Source organism: Microtus pennsylvanicus, chromosome X (assembly GCF_037038515.1).
Source record: "Microtus pennsylvanicus isolate mMicPen1 chromosome X, mMicPen1.hap1, whole genome shotgun sequence".
NCBI lineage: Eukaryota > Metazoa > Chordata > Mammalia > Rodentia > Cricetidae > Microtus > Microtus pennsylvanicus.
The window spans coordinates 24,816,621-24,831,821 of record NC_134601.1 but is presented as its reverse complement, the minus strand read 5'-3'; the positions used below and the strand labels follow the sequence as shown (position 1 = coordinate 24,831,821).

At 34.9% G+C, this 15,201-nt stretch overlaps 1 pseudogene; it reads left to right on the top strand.

Moving 5' to 3' along the window:
- The window catches only part of LOC142840276 (fructose-bisphosphate aldolase A pseudogene), a 90,944-nt pseudogene extending 81,088 nt beyond the window's left edge, over positions 1-9,856 (top strand).
- The last annotated feature ends 5,345 nt before the right edge of the window (positions 9,857-15,201 follow it).

The window sequence follows — 15,201 nt, the reverse complement described above, 5'->3', positions numbered from 1 at the left end:
ATCTAAAATAGGTATAAAAGAGAAGTAAAAAACTGAAAAAGTATACTATCAGGAATGGAATACATAGTTCCGAGATATATTAAAATATGAAGAAAAGTGAATTGTTTTAGATTTAAACATATATTAATGAGAAATATGCAATTCCTTCTAAACTCATTTATGTATGATAAAATTTATCTTTTAATCTAATTATCAAACTTATTTACTTTATACATCCTTCTTGTCATAATTGTGCTTTCTTTTTTTCCTGGTGAGCCTAGAAATTTGAACTATTTTTCCTTTTTGCTAAAGAAGTTTCAGAGCACTTGCCACTGTCATTAGGCTTGATTCCATGAAGAACTCTAATTGCCATTACGATTAATAACATGTTTCTCTGTAGAAATTTTCTAAAAATTTTATGATGAATTGCTGTTACAAATTTTCATTGCAAATTAATAGCTGATACACTGATGTTTATAAAAATAAAAGGTCAATTCAATAGTTGAAAATAGTTGTAATGGTAGTGATAGTGAAAAGACACTTTTTAAAGTATGGAAAGAATAGAAAAAATTGGCTGAAAAGTTCATAAAGTTTAAGAGCAGAATGTATCTAATTGCCTTATTTTTTTAAAAAGGCCACAGACTTTGTCACATTTTGTAAATGTCACAGTTACAAACTGATATATAGAAATGTTTATAATACATAGTAGTGGAGATAGTAGTTCAACAAAGGTTAGAAACAGAACAGAATGACTCCTTATTTACAAAATATTTAGTGAAAAAAAATGGAGAAATGTGTGATTTCAGATATTGACAAGGAAAAAATAGAAATGTTCTGCAAGAAAAAAGTAAGATTATTCATGAATCTCTAATGATCTGATTTTAAGTGTTGAAATTTTGACAATGTTCTCATTTATTTCTGTTCTTGAGATAGAAATAAATAGGAAGGAATTATTTCAAGATATCTTAAAGCCTGTCTTGTACTTAGAATTTTTCTTTTCAGTTTTAAGAGTATTTTTGCTCAAAAAATTTTTATTTTAGTGTGTGGAGATAAAAGAAACCATTTCTACTGCCAGTGTTTAGCTCTATTGTGATTAAGTTAACTTATAATATTATAAAAAGACTGCACTTGATCATTATAACTACTTATAATGGTTTTCCAATTTCACTCCCATATTAGGAAACATTATACAAAACCCAACAATAAGTAAGAGTGTGGTTAGTATATTCTGACAAACTGTTTAACAAATCTTTTCAAGAATTTTTAAACATTTAGGGCACCATACTTGTGTTTTACTTTGCAATTTCTATTCAACTAGAGACTCCACTCTGCAATGCTACTGATTAGCTTTCAAATTTATCTAAATAAGAACAATAAGGTAAAAAGTGATGCTGAACTCCACAAACATTTTAGAATCTCTTTTTCTGTTGAGACCATTTCCCTCACCCTCCCCTGATCAAGTCCCCCTCCCTCGTCAGCCCAAAGAGCAATCAGGGTTCCCTGCCCTGTGGGAGATAAAACTAGACTTGCTGATCATAGTGGACAATGAGGACTACTGAGAACTCAAGAACAATGGCAATGGGTTTTTGATCCTACTGCACGTACTGGCTTTGTGGGAGCCTAGGCAGTTTGGATGCCCACTTTAAATATATTTATTTTTACCTGGTAAAGGAGGGCCTTCTGTCTGTGTTACTTTCATTGGACAGAAAAAAAAAAAACTGCCTTGGCTTTTTGATATGGCAGAATTTAGATAGGTGGAGTAGACTGAACAGAATGCTGGGAGAAAGAAAGCAGAGTCAGATAGATGCCATGGCTCTCCTCTCTGAGACAGACGCTGGTTAGACTCCTGCCAGTAAGCCACAATCAAGTGGCGATACACATTAATGAAGATGGGTTAAACAAATATGTAAGAATTAGCCAAGAAGAGGCTAGATATAATGGGCCAGGCAGTGTTTAAATTAATACAGTTTCCGTGTGGTTATTTCAGGGTATAAGCTAGCCAGGTGCCGGGAACGCAACCGCTTCCTATTACAACATTTACCTTAATTTTGAGAAGTACATACGTGATTATGGTCATATCTATCTTATATTACCTTATATTTCCTGTTTTCAATTCCCTCTATATTTTCCCCAACAGGCTTTTCTCTCAACTTATCCCTTGCCTTTCGTTGATAATTCACTAAATCCAGTTAATGTCATCCACTTGTGCATGGATATGCAGTCATCCATTGGGTCATGTGAAATCTATCAGTGGCAACATCTTAAATAAAGAATGATTCTCCATCCTCCATAAACTATACACTTCTTATAACTCCTCTCTGTGGGATTGAGGCTGGAGATTATCTGCTTAATCTATACTAGAATTTTGGCTCTCTTGTTCTTCTGCAGTTCTTGATCGGATAACCACAGCTACTGTGAATTCATGAGTTACCCAACCATGCCATATCCAGATAATAGCATTTCACAGTACCTCTCTTAGTTTTTGACCTCTTACATTGCTTCTACATCCCCTTCTGCAATTTTCCTATGTCTTGGTGGTAAAGGTGGTTAATATATATGTTCCATTTAGGACTGAGGACTGAGTCAGTCTTCTTTCTCAACATATTGATCCATTATACATCTCTACATCGACTGGGGCACATTATAAAAAAGAGAAGCTTTTCTTACTAAGGGACCAGCCCAGGATTATAGACATAAGCTTACATATTTAGAACGATTTACAATATGAACACATTTTCCCATTTATTTTCACACTCATTTCCTGTTAACTATATTGCAATGTTAGGGGTAAAGTATTGTTAATGAGTGAATGTGCCTCACAAAAATATGTTGAAATTTTATTCTCAGTGCAACAATGTTAGGAACTGTATCAATTTGAAATATACTTAGCTCTGCTTTAATTGAGTAATGTATGGTAAATAAGATCAAAATACACTATAACCTTTATAATTTATATATGCTAATGAAAAATGTAGGCAAAAAGTGATACCCATACAAAAGGGTTATGTACAAAAAGCATGATCCTCTTATGAGTCTATCCTTTTCATTGTACAAACAAAACGTTCCTGTCCTCTAGAAAATGCAACACTCAGATTCAATATAAAAGTAGATACCAGACCCTCCCCAGAAAACAAATATTCCAGTGCCTTAATCTTAAGCCTTTCAATCTTCAAAAGTGTAAGAAGCAAGTATATATTGTAGAAGGACTAGGCACATTCCAAGTGTGAAACAGAAGACTAAATTGTTTCTGTAACAATTAGATACTTCTAATAAGAACACTTGGAAATGATCTGTGGCTAGAAGCTGGAACATTGTGTAAGAGAGCAGTAGAAAATACAGTTGTCAGTATGTGTGTAGGTCAGCTTTCTGCCACTATGACCAAATACTTGAGGAAAACTATTTGCAAAATTAAGTTTAGCTTATTGTCAACTTTTGAAAGTCTATTCTTATCGTAAAGTCTCCTAAACATGTCTGAATTTTGTCAGTATACTATGACTTTATGGAAGGTACAACTCAGAAATGATAAATAGTATATTTGTCAGACAAAATTTTGAACGATCCACAGCCTTTAATTACTGCATATAAAAAAACTGCAGTAACATATAAGCATTTCAAGTACAGTATTCACAAGTCAATGAGTAAACGTGTGGACAATATGTAAATAACATATCTATGAAAGAAAAGAAAGTGTGACAAGGAATTAGGAGATTAATAGGAATAGTAAGAAGAACAACTTGTCACTTAAAACACTCAGAATAATGTGGTACTTAAGGACAAACCCTTAAAAGCAAGAGATTTGGTGATTTATGGAACCTCGGTGTTTTCAAACCTAGGTCAGCCCAACTTTCTCTTATAATACTGTGCAGTCAATTTGTCTATGACTCAACCAAAAATATGCTTTGCCCAATCCACGTTCCAAAAAAACTCAAGCTGTGAGTATTGGTGGTGTCTACAGACAGCTAACAAACTTTTCAATTAAGCACTGTGGAAGATGTGGAAGCATGGCTAACTCTATCAAAGTTTCAAAGACATGTTAAAAATCACTCAGAACCAAGGAAAATACACGTCACACACAGAAAAGGAACCACTACAGAGCATTCTTATTAGACAACACCTAACAACTAACTTGTTGAAACAAGTCTGAAACTCTCCCAAACTCCTCCTGACCACATACACATAAACACACACACACACACACACACACACACATAAATAAGCACACACAATAGGGCTTATTGAAGCTATTGGACTGAAAATAGGACAATCTTAGAAACCCCAGGTGATGTGAGAGACCCCTCTGTCTGCTGTGATTACCATTAATGAAAACTGCTTTGGACATATAGCAGGGCAGAACTTAGGTAGGTAGGAAGATTGAACTGCATGGTGGGAGAAAGGAGGTGGAGTCAGAGAGAAGCCATGTAGCCCACTGGAGACAGAAGCTAGGAACTTTACCCAGTAAGCCACAGCCACGTGGCAATACACAGATTAATGGAGCTGGGTTAAATTAAGATGTAAGAGTTAGCCAATAAGAAGCTAGAGCTAATGGGTCAAGCAGTGAATTAAATAATAGAGTTTCTGAATGATTATTTAGGGGCTGAGTTTATGAGCGGAAGGAACCAACAAGCAGTCCTCTCCAACACTCAGGCTAGTGGGAGCACCACATAGTGTCAACTAAGAAGAGTCACAAGCACCCAACCTCACTCACTGTGAGCTTTTATGTACTGTTATTCTCATATTTCTTATGTATGTTAGGCTTATTACCTTTAGTAAAAATATGTCCTTTTAAAACATTTTATTTATAATATAAAGGAAAACTAATTTTGTTACAGTAACTTAAATTACTTGGGTTTATTCTAAAATAAAAAACGTCTGTGTCATTAAAAATCAGTAAATATTTCGTGCAGTGGTGGTGCACACCTTTAATTCCAGGACTCGAGATGCAGAGTCAGGCAGATCTCTGTGAGTTCGAGGCCAGCCTGGTTTACAAGAGCTAGTTCCAGGACGGGCTCCAAAGCCACAGGGAAACCCTGTCTCAAAAAAAAAAAAACAAAAAAATACCCCAAACATTAGAAAATACTATGAATAAAGAATGCATCAATTTCAAACTCCAAACTAGTTTTTTAAACATTTTCTTCTTGTCTATGTGGGGGGGGGTGTTCAGGGGGTGGGATAAAGAAGGCTAGAGGTGTGCATGTGTGTAATAAAAATATAAGAATTGAATATGACAATATTGAATATACAAAAGTAAAAATAGCACAAATATTTTAATTTTCACATAAAAACTTAGAATATAATGGGAACATTATTGTTAAGGTAGGAAGAAAGCTATAAGTCAGCACAAAATAAATCAGGAAGTATTTTATTGATAAAAGAAGCACAGAGCACGTTCGTAGTTACATCTCAAGGACAATAATACCTCAAATATTAGTGATATCAGTGATACAAATGTTCAGTATACAAATACAGATGAGTGTCCTGTTCTTCATATATATGCAATGACAAATATTCCAAACTGTGTAGGTAAGAGGAAGAATGAAACAGTTGTGATTTGATATTATACTAATTAAAGAGTTTTGAGATCCTAAAACAAGTTCTACAGCATCCTATTATTGAGACAATTGGAAAAATTTTGGGCAGTTTTTATAACTTTCAATAAATTGTATAATGAGTTCTGTAACTATATGCAATGAAAATTTAAATATTTAAATAACAAACATTCTGATAAAACCTATCTTAAATCTAAAATTAGAAAAGGCTCACTAGAACAATATAATTCAACAGAAGAGCAGTTGTGTAATCAATACACACATAGATTTTTTTTTTAAAGACACACATGTTAAAAAGGAAAGTTGAGATCAAAAGAGCTATAAAAGCCAGGCGGTGGTAGCATACGCCTTTAATCCCAGCACTCAGGAGGCAAAGGCAGGAGGATCTCTTTGAGTTCAATGGCAGCCTGGTCAACAAGAGCTAGTTTCAGAATAGGCTCTAAAACTACAGCAAAACCCTGTCTCAAAAAAAAAAAGAATGATGTAGATCTAAAAAAAGAAGAAAAAATTAAAGACAGAAGACACACACATACATATATAAATATATTATTGGATATTAAATACTCAAAGATATGTAAACATTTATTAAATCTATTTCTAATGTGATTATTTTTCTGTGTATTTCTCCTGAGTTCTGTATATTCAGTATTGAAAATAACTAGTGAAAGTCATATGAAGTAGTTAGGAACTTTAAGAGAAATATGACTTTAGAATGTCAGTTGCAATTTTTCTTACCAGTTATAATGCTTACTTTTTGCTATGGCCTCAATGGAAAGTTCAAGAGAACAAGAACTGTGAGTATTATGTGCAAGATATAGATATTAACTCTTTTATGAACCATAATTATGTAAGATAATAAATAAAAATAGATATTGTCTGAGATATATCTCATTTGAATGTAAACTATTTTCTTAAATGTTAAGAATAATATGTATTACAGAATTTCTCTTTGTATAATTTATACTGTTCAGCAATACTTATGGCAAGTCTTGCAAAAACAGCCAAATAATGGTTTCTTCAAAAAACCTAAATTATTATTTAGAACAACTTTCTTTCCTACTCTCTCAAATTTTAAGAATTCAACAACTATGTTCAAGCTAAAGTTCCATACATTTTGAGTTTAATATGAGTCTTGCCTACAAGGCAATTTTCCATAATGGTAAGAAATCTCTCTGCCCACTTTCTGCCAAAACACGCTGGAGTTTGCATATATTTTCTCTGAAATTATCCTATTTGCTCAAAAATTACCCAAAATACTCCACTCTGTAATTCCTGACTCATTCCTAGAGTGTAACTCATGGATGAATCACATCATAAGTGGTTTACTCTGAAAATAACAAATCACAACTAAACAACATCAATATATCTTCACACGCTTATAAGCAATGTTGAAATACTGAAAACTCATCTCTTGATTTGAGCACTGACAACTCAAAGACAGAGTTCTTACATAAAAATGGACTGATTCTAACCTAAAAAACAATGCAGAGTTAACTTCCTAGATCACTGCCCAATCATAGCAAAGGAAAGAAGAACGTGGTGGAGGAACACAGAGAATCTGAGCAACTTCTTTCACAAATAATCATGGTTTTAATGTTAGGTTTATTTTCCCCGCCTCTGTCAGGTGTTGGAAGGAAAGTGCAACTCTGCATATTAAGTAAGACCAGAGAAGGTAATAGGGGGATTGTCTTTCCTTTTAAAATGTGGAATGCTTTATTAACCCTTAGGGGAAGAAGGATGGCTATCATTTGTTTCTGTCCTGAGTTTCAATTTCATTAATGGCTTGGGATTCTATATTAACATTGTGCATTTCTACTCACTACTTCATCTATTTGCTTTTAAAACAAACCTGCTTTTAAGTCTATAATAAGCCATGTATAGTCACTGATCTTGCAAGGATTATTTTTCTCAAAAGAACTCAGTACATCAGGCTAGTAAAATTTAGGGACAGAATTGAGAATTGTAGGTAGTGAGGAATCAGGGGGATTACATAGACTGTTACAAGCATGTGCTGCAGAAGTGGGAATAGCAGGTTGAAATTGAACATGGGAAAATTTAGTCTGAATGTCAGGAAAAGTTGTCAACTCACAAATTTAATTAGGTAGTGGAATAGCTTCCCAGAAGAAATGGCAGAAATTTATTGCTGGAGCTATTTAAAATTGGCCCGGCCAAAGCACTAGGGAATACACAGAGGGCGCAATCGTTCACAGAATCTTGAGGATTGATCTATAGAGCAATTGGGCTTTTGCATTTCTAATTCTTATGACTATTATTTTAGAACTTCTATTTACAATAATAAGTATGTCTCTTTTACAAGTATAACCCTGGAAATCAAAACATTATACTATTCCATAGAGATATCTACAACCATTTTTAAGTATATTCTTATTTTCTGCAGTAAAGACTCAACCATTCTTTCTTTAGCTCTTCTTTCTTTGTATTATTGTACAAAAAGAAATCCCAGTAGACTTCTGATATTTTCCTTTCTCATCTTTACAAGAGGAATATTCTTTATTTATTATTTCAATTTTCACTTTTTGGACTAATAATCAGTTCTTTCAATGACTTCTCTACTTTTCATTTTCTGTCTGAATGAGGATCCACAAAGGACATATTTCTATTTAGCTCTTTTATAAAGCCACTGCCTATGCCCATAATCATTTCATTCAGGATACTATTTTAATGATTTTTGCTCTATTCAATCTCTGAGTGAAAAAAAGATGGAATCAGAAACTTTGATGAAATTATTGATAACAATTTCTTCAGTGATCCTTGAAAGCCAAATCTATAATTCTGATTTCTGTGAGATATTTAGTTATTTTTTCATGAGTAAAATATATGCTATGTACATATAATGTTCTTTGGTCATATTTAATATGCCTAAAGTAATTTTGCTTGGTTGCACTTTTCCTCTCAGTGACCGTGTGAGTACGTTCTGATTCCTAAGTAGCACATGAAATGAGATACTGCAATACAACAACAACAACATTCTAGTAAGCATTTATCTCCTTGGACTGTCTGACCCCATTTTGAATGTAAGGAATATATCACCACTTATATGTTCACTTTCCTTCTAATAATAATCAATAAAACAATACTCTCCAGCTGAATAGATCACATTCTCTTAGAAAGCATAGCAGAACAGGATTCTGGGGACCCTAACCACAATCTCTCTTTAGTCATTTTGCCTACCCACTGCCATTCCCAGCAAACCCACCCCTCCTGGCATCCCCTGGCACTATTGTCCTACTCATACCCAGCACCGACCCTGGGGGGGGGAGAAGGTGCTAACATAACTCACCAAATTATGACTCCAGGCAAGGGCATTCTGGCTGTAGATGAGTCTACAAGAAGCATTACCAAGTGGCCGAAGTCCATTGGCAGTGAGAACATGGAGGAAAATAGGTACTTCTACCCCCAGCTGCTACTGATTTCTAAAGGTGATGTGAATCACTGAATTTTGTGTGGGGAAGGGAGGGTTTGATCATCTTCCATGAGACACTATACCAGAAGACAGATGTTGGATGTCCCTTCCCCCAAGTTGTCAAGTCTTTGGGTGGTGTTGAGGCTATTAAGGTAGATATGAGCATGCTACCCCCGGCAGGAACCAATGACAAGACTACCACCTAAGTGTTGAAGGGTATATTAGAACACTGTGCCCAGTATATAAGAATGGAACTGACTTTGCCAAGTGACGTTTTGTGCCAAAGATTGGGAAACATATATCCTCAGGCTTTGACATCATCAAAAATGCCAATGTTCTGGCTTGTTACATCAACATCTGCCAACAGAATGACATTATACCCATTGTGGAACCTAAAATCATCCCTGATGGGGACTATGACTTGAAATACTGTTAGTATGTAACTGAGAAGGTACTGGCTATTATCTACAAGGCTATGAGTGACAACCATGTCTTTCTAGAAGGCACATTGCTGTAGCCCAACATGGTCACCCCAGGCCATGCTTGCACCTAGAAATTTTTCAATGAGAAAATGCCATGGAACCTGTCACAACACTTTATCAAGCAGTGACTCCTGTTGTTCCTGGGGTCACTTTCATGTCTAAAGGGCAGAGTGAGAAAGAGGTACCCATCATTGTTAATGCTATCAATAAGTGTCTGCTGCTGAAGCCAAAGACATTTATTTATGGCTAAACCCAATAGGCCTCTGCTCTAAAAGCTTGGGGAAGGATTCAGGAGAACCTGAAGTCAAGAGGAGCACATCAAACAAGCCCTGTACAACAGTCTGATTTGTCAAAGAAACTATACCCAAAGTGGCAGTCTGGGACCAGCCAGTGATTGCCTCATTGTCTCTCAACATGCCTACTGACTAGAGGAGATCTAAGGTTGCCCCATGAGTATTTCAGTTCCCTACCTACCCACCCGCTATTGAAGACTCTTTCCCATCACTCTTGCTGCTTTGTGACTGGTGTGTGGTGTTATTTGTGAATGTTATTTGTGCCATTTTTTTCAAGTTCAGTGCCAATAATCAGCTATTTAAGAAGGCATAATCATAATCAACAAAATCAAATAAAACTTAGTATTTGATCAACAAATTTGGTTCTTTTATTGGAATCATATTCAATCATCACAGAATTAAATATATGTACCTAACATCATATTCATAAAACAGATTGTTCAGGGTCATATAGTAACTTTGGAAATTAAAACTAGAATGTAGATAATTTGTTATTATTGCATATGCTTCCTAAACCACTACAATGAAATGATCATTGCCAATGACTGAAGTAGTTCTGAGTGGAAAACAATAACTTCTGCAGACTGCCTTGAAAAAAACATTGAGTTGAGCTCCCAAAGAGCCGTTGAAGAGTGGGAGGAATGGGAATATAAACAAAGAGGTCAAGACCATCATGGGACAACCACTGAAACAGTTTATCTGAGCTAATGGGAGCTCATCATCACCAGCCAGACTGGAAAGGAAAGAGCATAAAACCAAACCAGTGCCGCTGAATGTGGATGACACTTGTATGGCTGGGACAGACTACAGGACCACTGGCAGTGGCACAAGGATTTATCCCTACTGCTTGTGCTGGCTTTTTTGAAACCTACTCTTTTTAGATGGATACCTTGTTCAGCCTAGATATAGTAGGGACGGCCTTGGACCTTCCCCAAAGCAATGTGCCATACCCTCTCTGAGGAGTGGATGTGGATGGAGTGGAGGGAAAGAAGAAGAAATGAGAGGAGGGGAGGGAGTGGGAACTAGATTTGGTGTATAAAATGAAAAAAAAGATAGTTTGCTTTCTTTAAAAAAAATAAAATATAATATAAAGTGTAAAAAAAGAATTTTAAGAATAAGTGCCAATGAGTTACCTTCAGAGTGATAATGTATGTTCTAAGGATATGTACAGAGGAGCAAAATTTGTTTTGTGATATAATACCCCAAACTTATTTCAATATTTGATTTTCTATTCTGCAAATTCACTTTTTTTCTCAAATACTTGGATTCCCATGTCAACAAGTAGTTCAACTGGATAACAATGTAGGTGAGTCATCAGTTACTAATTGCTAAAAGTCAATGAATAATAATTAAGTGTTAAGTCTTTCCTCTAGTTTTTGAATGCCAAACAAAATAACTGCTCTTTTAGTTAAAATTGGCAGGTATTTTAATAATTTTACAAAATGTAGTTATGTAACATGAAAGCAGGGGCTACTTGTTTTTGTTGTTGTTTTTCCCGGTACCCCCAGCTATTTAGCCCCAAAGAAAATCACACATAGGCCTCCATACATTATAAGCTGATTGGCCCATTAGCTCTAGCCCCTCGCAGGCTAACTCTCACATCGTGATTAACCCATTTTTCTGATCTATATTAGCCATGTGGCTCAGTATCTTTTTTCAGTGGGGCAGCTCACATCCTGCTGCTTCGGTGGTCTGAGCAGGAGTGGGAGAAATCAACTTCCTCCTTCCCAGAATTCTTCTATGCTCATTACATCATTTCTACTTCCTGCCTGGTTTTTCCCACCTATATTTCCTGCCTGGCCAATCAGTTTATAACATGGTTGACAGAATGCAGACAATTCTCCTGCACCACTTCCCCCTCTAAAAAAAAAGGAAAATATCCATGGTCCATTTTTTGGGAATGTGGGCATAGTATTTCAGGCTACTTCCAGCTGGTTGGGGGTGCTGATAATCTTATGGGGAACCTAAAGAAAGTTTAGAATTATGATCAAGTCCTGACTGAAGTATCCTGTGAGTCTTGATCATCTCTGGCAGCAGTCTTGAACCTGTTCTAGATGTAGAACTCAGACATCTGGGCCATCTATTCCTGATGGAGACTTCTCAGGTGGCCTTCCTTGATCAAAGTGGATTTTTCTTATCTCAGAATGAATCCACAGCCTCTTATATTCTGTGAAAACAAAAGCAAATCCTCTTCTCCAAAGTAATATACCTTTTGACTTCAATTTTGAAGCCAAGGCATTTTCAAAATACCTATCTTCGATTAATTCTGCAGCATTTATAAGCATTTTTTAGTAGGTGTTGCTCCTTCCTCGGCATTCAAACAATTCAAAGAGAGCATAATACCATACAATATCAAGATTCTCTGTATATTTTCCATCTTTACGTGGCTTTATTTTAACTTCTATTTATTTTATTTTTACTTTTAACTTTTGGCTTTTTGAGACAGGTTCTCTCTGTATCTTTGTCCTGGAATTTCCTCTGTAAACCAGTCTATCCTTGAACTCATAGAGATCTGTCTGTCTCTGCCTCCCAGGCTATTCTCTTTCTTCTCTCTTTCTTCCTTCCTTCCTTTCTTCCTTTCTTTCTTTCTTTCTTTTTTTCTTTCTTTCTTTCTTTCTTTCTTTCTTTCTTTCTTTCTTTCTTTCTTTAGAACTTTAATCTTTAGCCTGTATATATTATTTAACACACTGTAAACCATTTAGAGGTTTTTTTACTCTTTGAATCTCTCTTTATTGTATATCTCTCTTTTTGACCACATGGGTCTTTAATTTTCTAAGGAATATGGAGAAGTTTCTTGCCACAACTTTATGGCTTTTTAAGGTCCTTGCCAGGAAGCAAGCTACAATAGCATGTAAACAACACTGAAAAGCTCCTATGGCATTTCAAGGTCCTTGCCAAGAAGCAAGCTGAAACATTGTGTCCATAGCTCCAAAGTCTGGACCGCCTGCTTGAAAGAGTCAGAGTTTTCCCTGGCAGGATGGCCCAGAAACCGGCATTTTAAAACAGCAGCTTTTATCCTGCTACGGTTGAAAACCGAAATGCTTTATTCTAATCTTTCCCAAGCTTTTTAGGCTTTATGTGGATGTAGTTATCCATGTTGGGCACCATTCTGTAACATGTAGGGGGTCTCGTTTGTTTGTGTTTTTTTGTCCCGCCAGGTACCCCCAACTGTTTTGGTCCTAAAGAAAATCACACATAGATCTCTATAAATTATAAGCTGATTGGCCCATTAGCTCTAGCCTCTCACTGGCTAACTCTCACATCGTGATTAACCCATTTTTCTGATCTATGTTAGCTATGTGGCTCAGTATCTTTTTTCAATGGGGCAGCTCACATCCTGCTGCTTCGGTGGTCTGAGCAGGAGTGGGAGGAATCAACTTCCTCCTTCCCAGAATTCTCCTGTTCTCATTACATCATTTCTACTACCTGTCTGGTTTTCCCACCTAAATTTCCTGCTTGGCCAAACAGAATTTATTTATAACATGATTGACAGAATACAGACAATTCTCCCACACCATATATAGGTTACCAACAAATCATTCTTTATTATCTAAAATAGCTTTTATGCTTTTAAGCTATTATTAATATATATCCTTGTATTATTTGGAAACAGTAGAAAATTTTATAGTATGTGTATTTCCTGTGGAATAATCTAAGTAGAAATGAACAAGCTTGGCAATTTTTAATGAGCACTTTTCAGAGAGAATCATCAGTTTTGTTCTGCCTCTTATTTCCATTCTTTTAATTATTTATGATATTCTAATATATACCATAGTATCCTTTTTAAGAGCAGAGTTATATTAATTACACCATAAACATTCTATAATTTACGTTCAAAATACCTGTTTTTGTAATCTATGTTGTTAATATATAGAAGTTATAGAATATCTAAACATAGAAAACCAAATATGCTTCATCTTCAAATTTGATATTATTATGCAGTGAATTTTCTAAGATCTTTTTTATCAGCAGAAAGTTCTAGAAGTAGTATGAGTCTAATGGGAGAAAACTAATTAGCAATATGATAGAGGCTGAAAGCATACCTTAAAGCTGTTTTTGTTTCTGTCAATAGCAAAAGAAACAATAATATCAAATGATGAAGGTAGCTTTGAGGGCTTGAACACTTCACACCAGAAGCAAACAGATATTGCTAATTGGATAGTTAGAGACAAGAAATCAGCAAAGAAAATTCTTACAAAAAATTTGCATGGAATAATTTTCTTCTTCTGGTCATGTGTTTGTAAGCCCAGGTAATTCTCAAGGGTTGTCATGAATCAACACTCTACATAAATGAAAAATTGATGAAAATACTAACTAAAAACCTGACAAAAGTAAAGAATGATTATGAATATTCATCTTTATTTACTATTGTCTAAAATAATAAAGGTCATTAATCCCACCAGAAATGAACATATAGGGTGCTGTGAAACCTAAATACTATCATTTTCAATACCATATCATGAGTCAAATTTCCTAGTTTACAAGAGAGTCGAATATATCACTGGAACTTAAGTTTGATTAGTAGAACTGAAGGAGAAGTTAGGGATTATAAAATTTAGAACACAGCCATGAGGGCTATACTTTTAAGAATTTTTATACACTGGTTGAAATGTGAAAAGTTGAGAAACAATAGACCTATTATCTCAAAGACACTAAAAATAAAAGAAAGGTTAATCAACTATACTTTTATATGCTTTAAGCAGAGTTAGCATAAAGAGAAGGATTAGGACAAAAGTATAAAGATATATTATGAATATAAGCAATGTTACACGGTTGATAAGTACAGTTGGAGAATCAGTGTTATATTATAGAATCTTGTTTTAGTACTAATTTTATTTTGGCAAGAAGTGGGTTTCTTTGGAAAGATAAATGACTAAAACCATAAAGATCAAAATTTAAGTTTCAAATAATTTGTATATCAGATAATCCAGTTACAATGTTTATGATCTAAATGTAAGGATTTTACCATGCAATTAAAATTCCATTCATATTTTCAACTATTTTCCCTAGATTATGTCTTAGAGAAGTTTATTTGCCTGAGATAAAATAAGTGTTGTCTTCACTCAGCAGAATTGCTTATTTATTTGGTAGCCAAACATTCTTGATGACTCCTAGAAGCAATATTGCAGAGATGATGCTAGAACTTGAATTTCCAACAAGATAACGAATCAAACTGATTATGGTGTAACTATCCTTAAAACTCTTCTGGTAGTGACACTATGTTATTTAGATAATTCTATTCTTAGTATATTCATTACCAAGCTACTTAATACAGAAAATATCTGAAACTCTTAGTGATAGAATAGAGGTCTCAGTCTACTGACTTTATACTTTTAGCACTAGCATCTTTTATGGCTTATTTCATATGAAGCGAAAAATAGAAACACCAATAATGTAATTTTTTTATTGAGAAAAGGAGAAAAAAAATCAAGTTTCCACCTCCTCCCAGCCTCCCATTTCCCTCCCCCTCCTCCCAC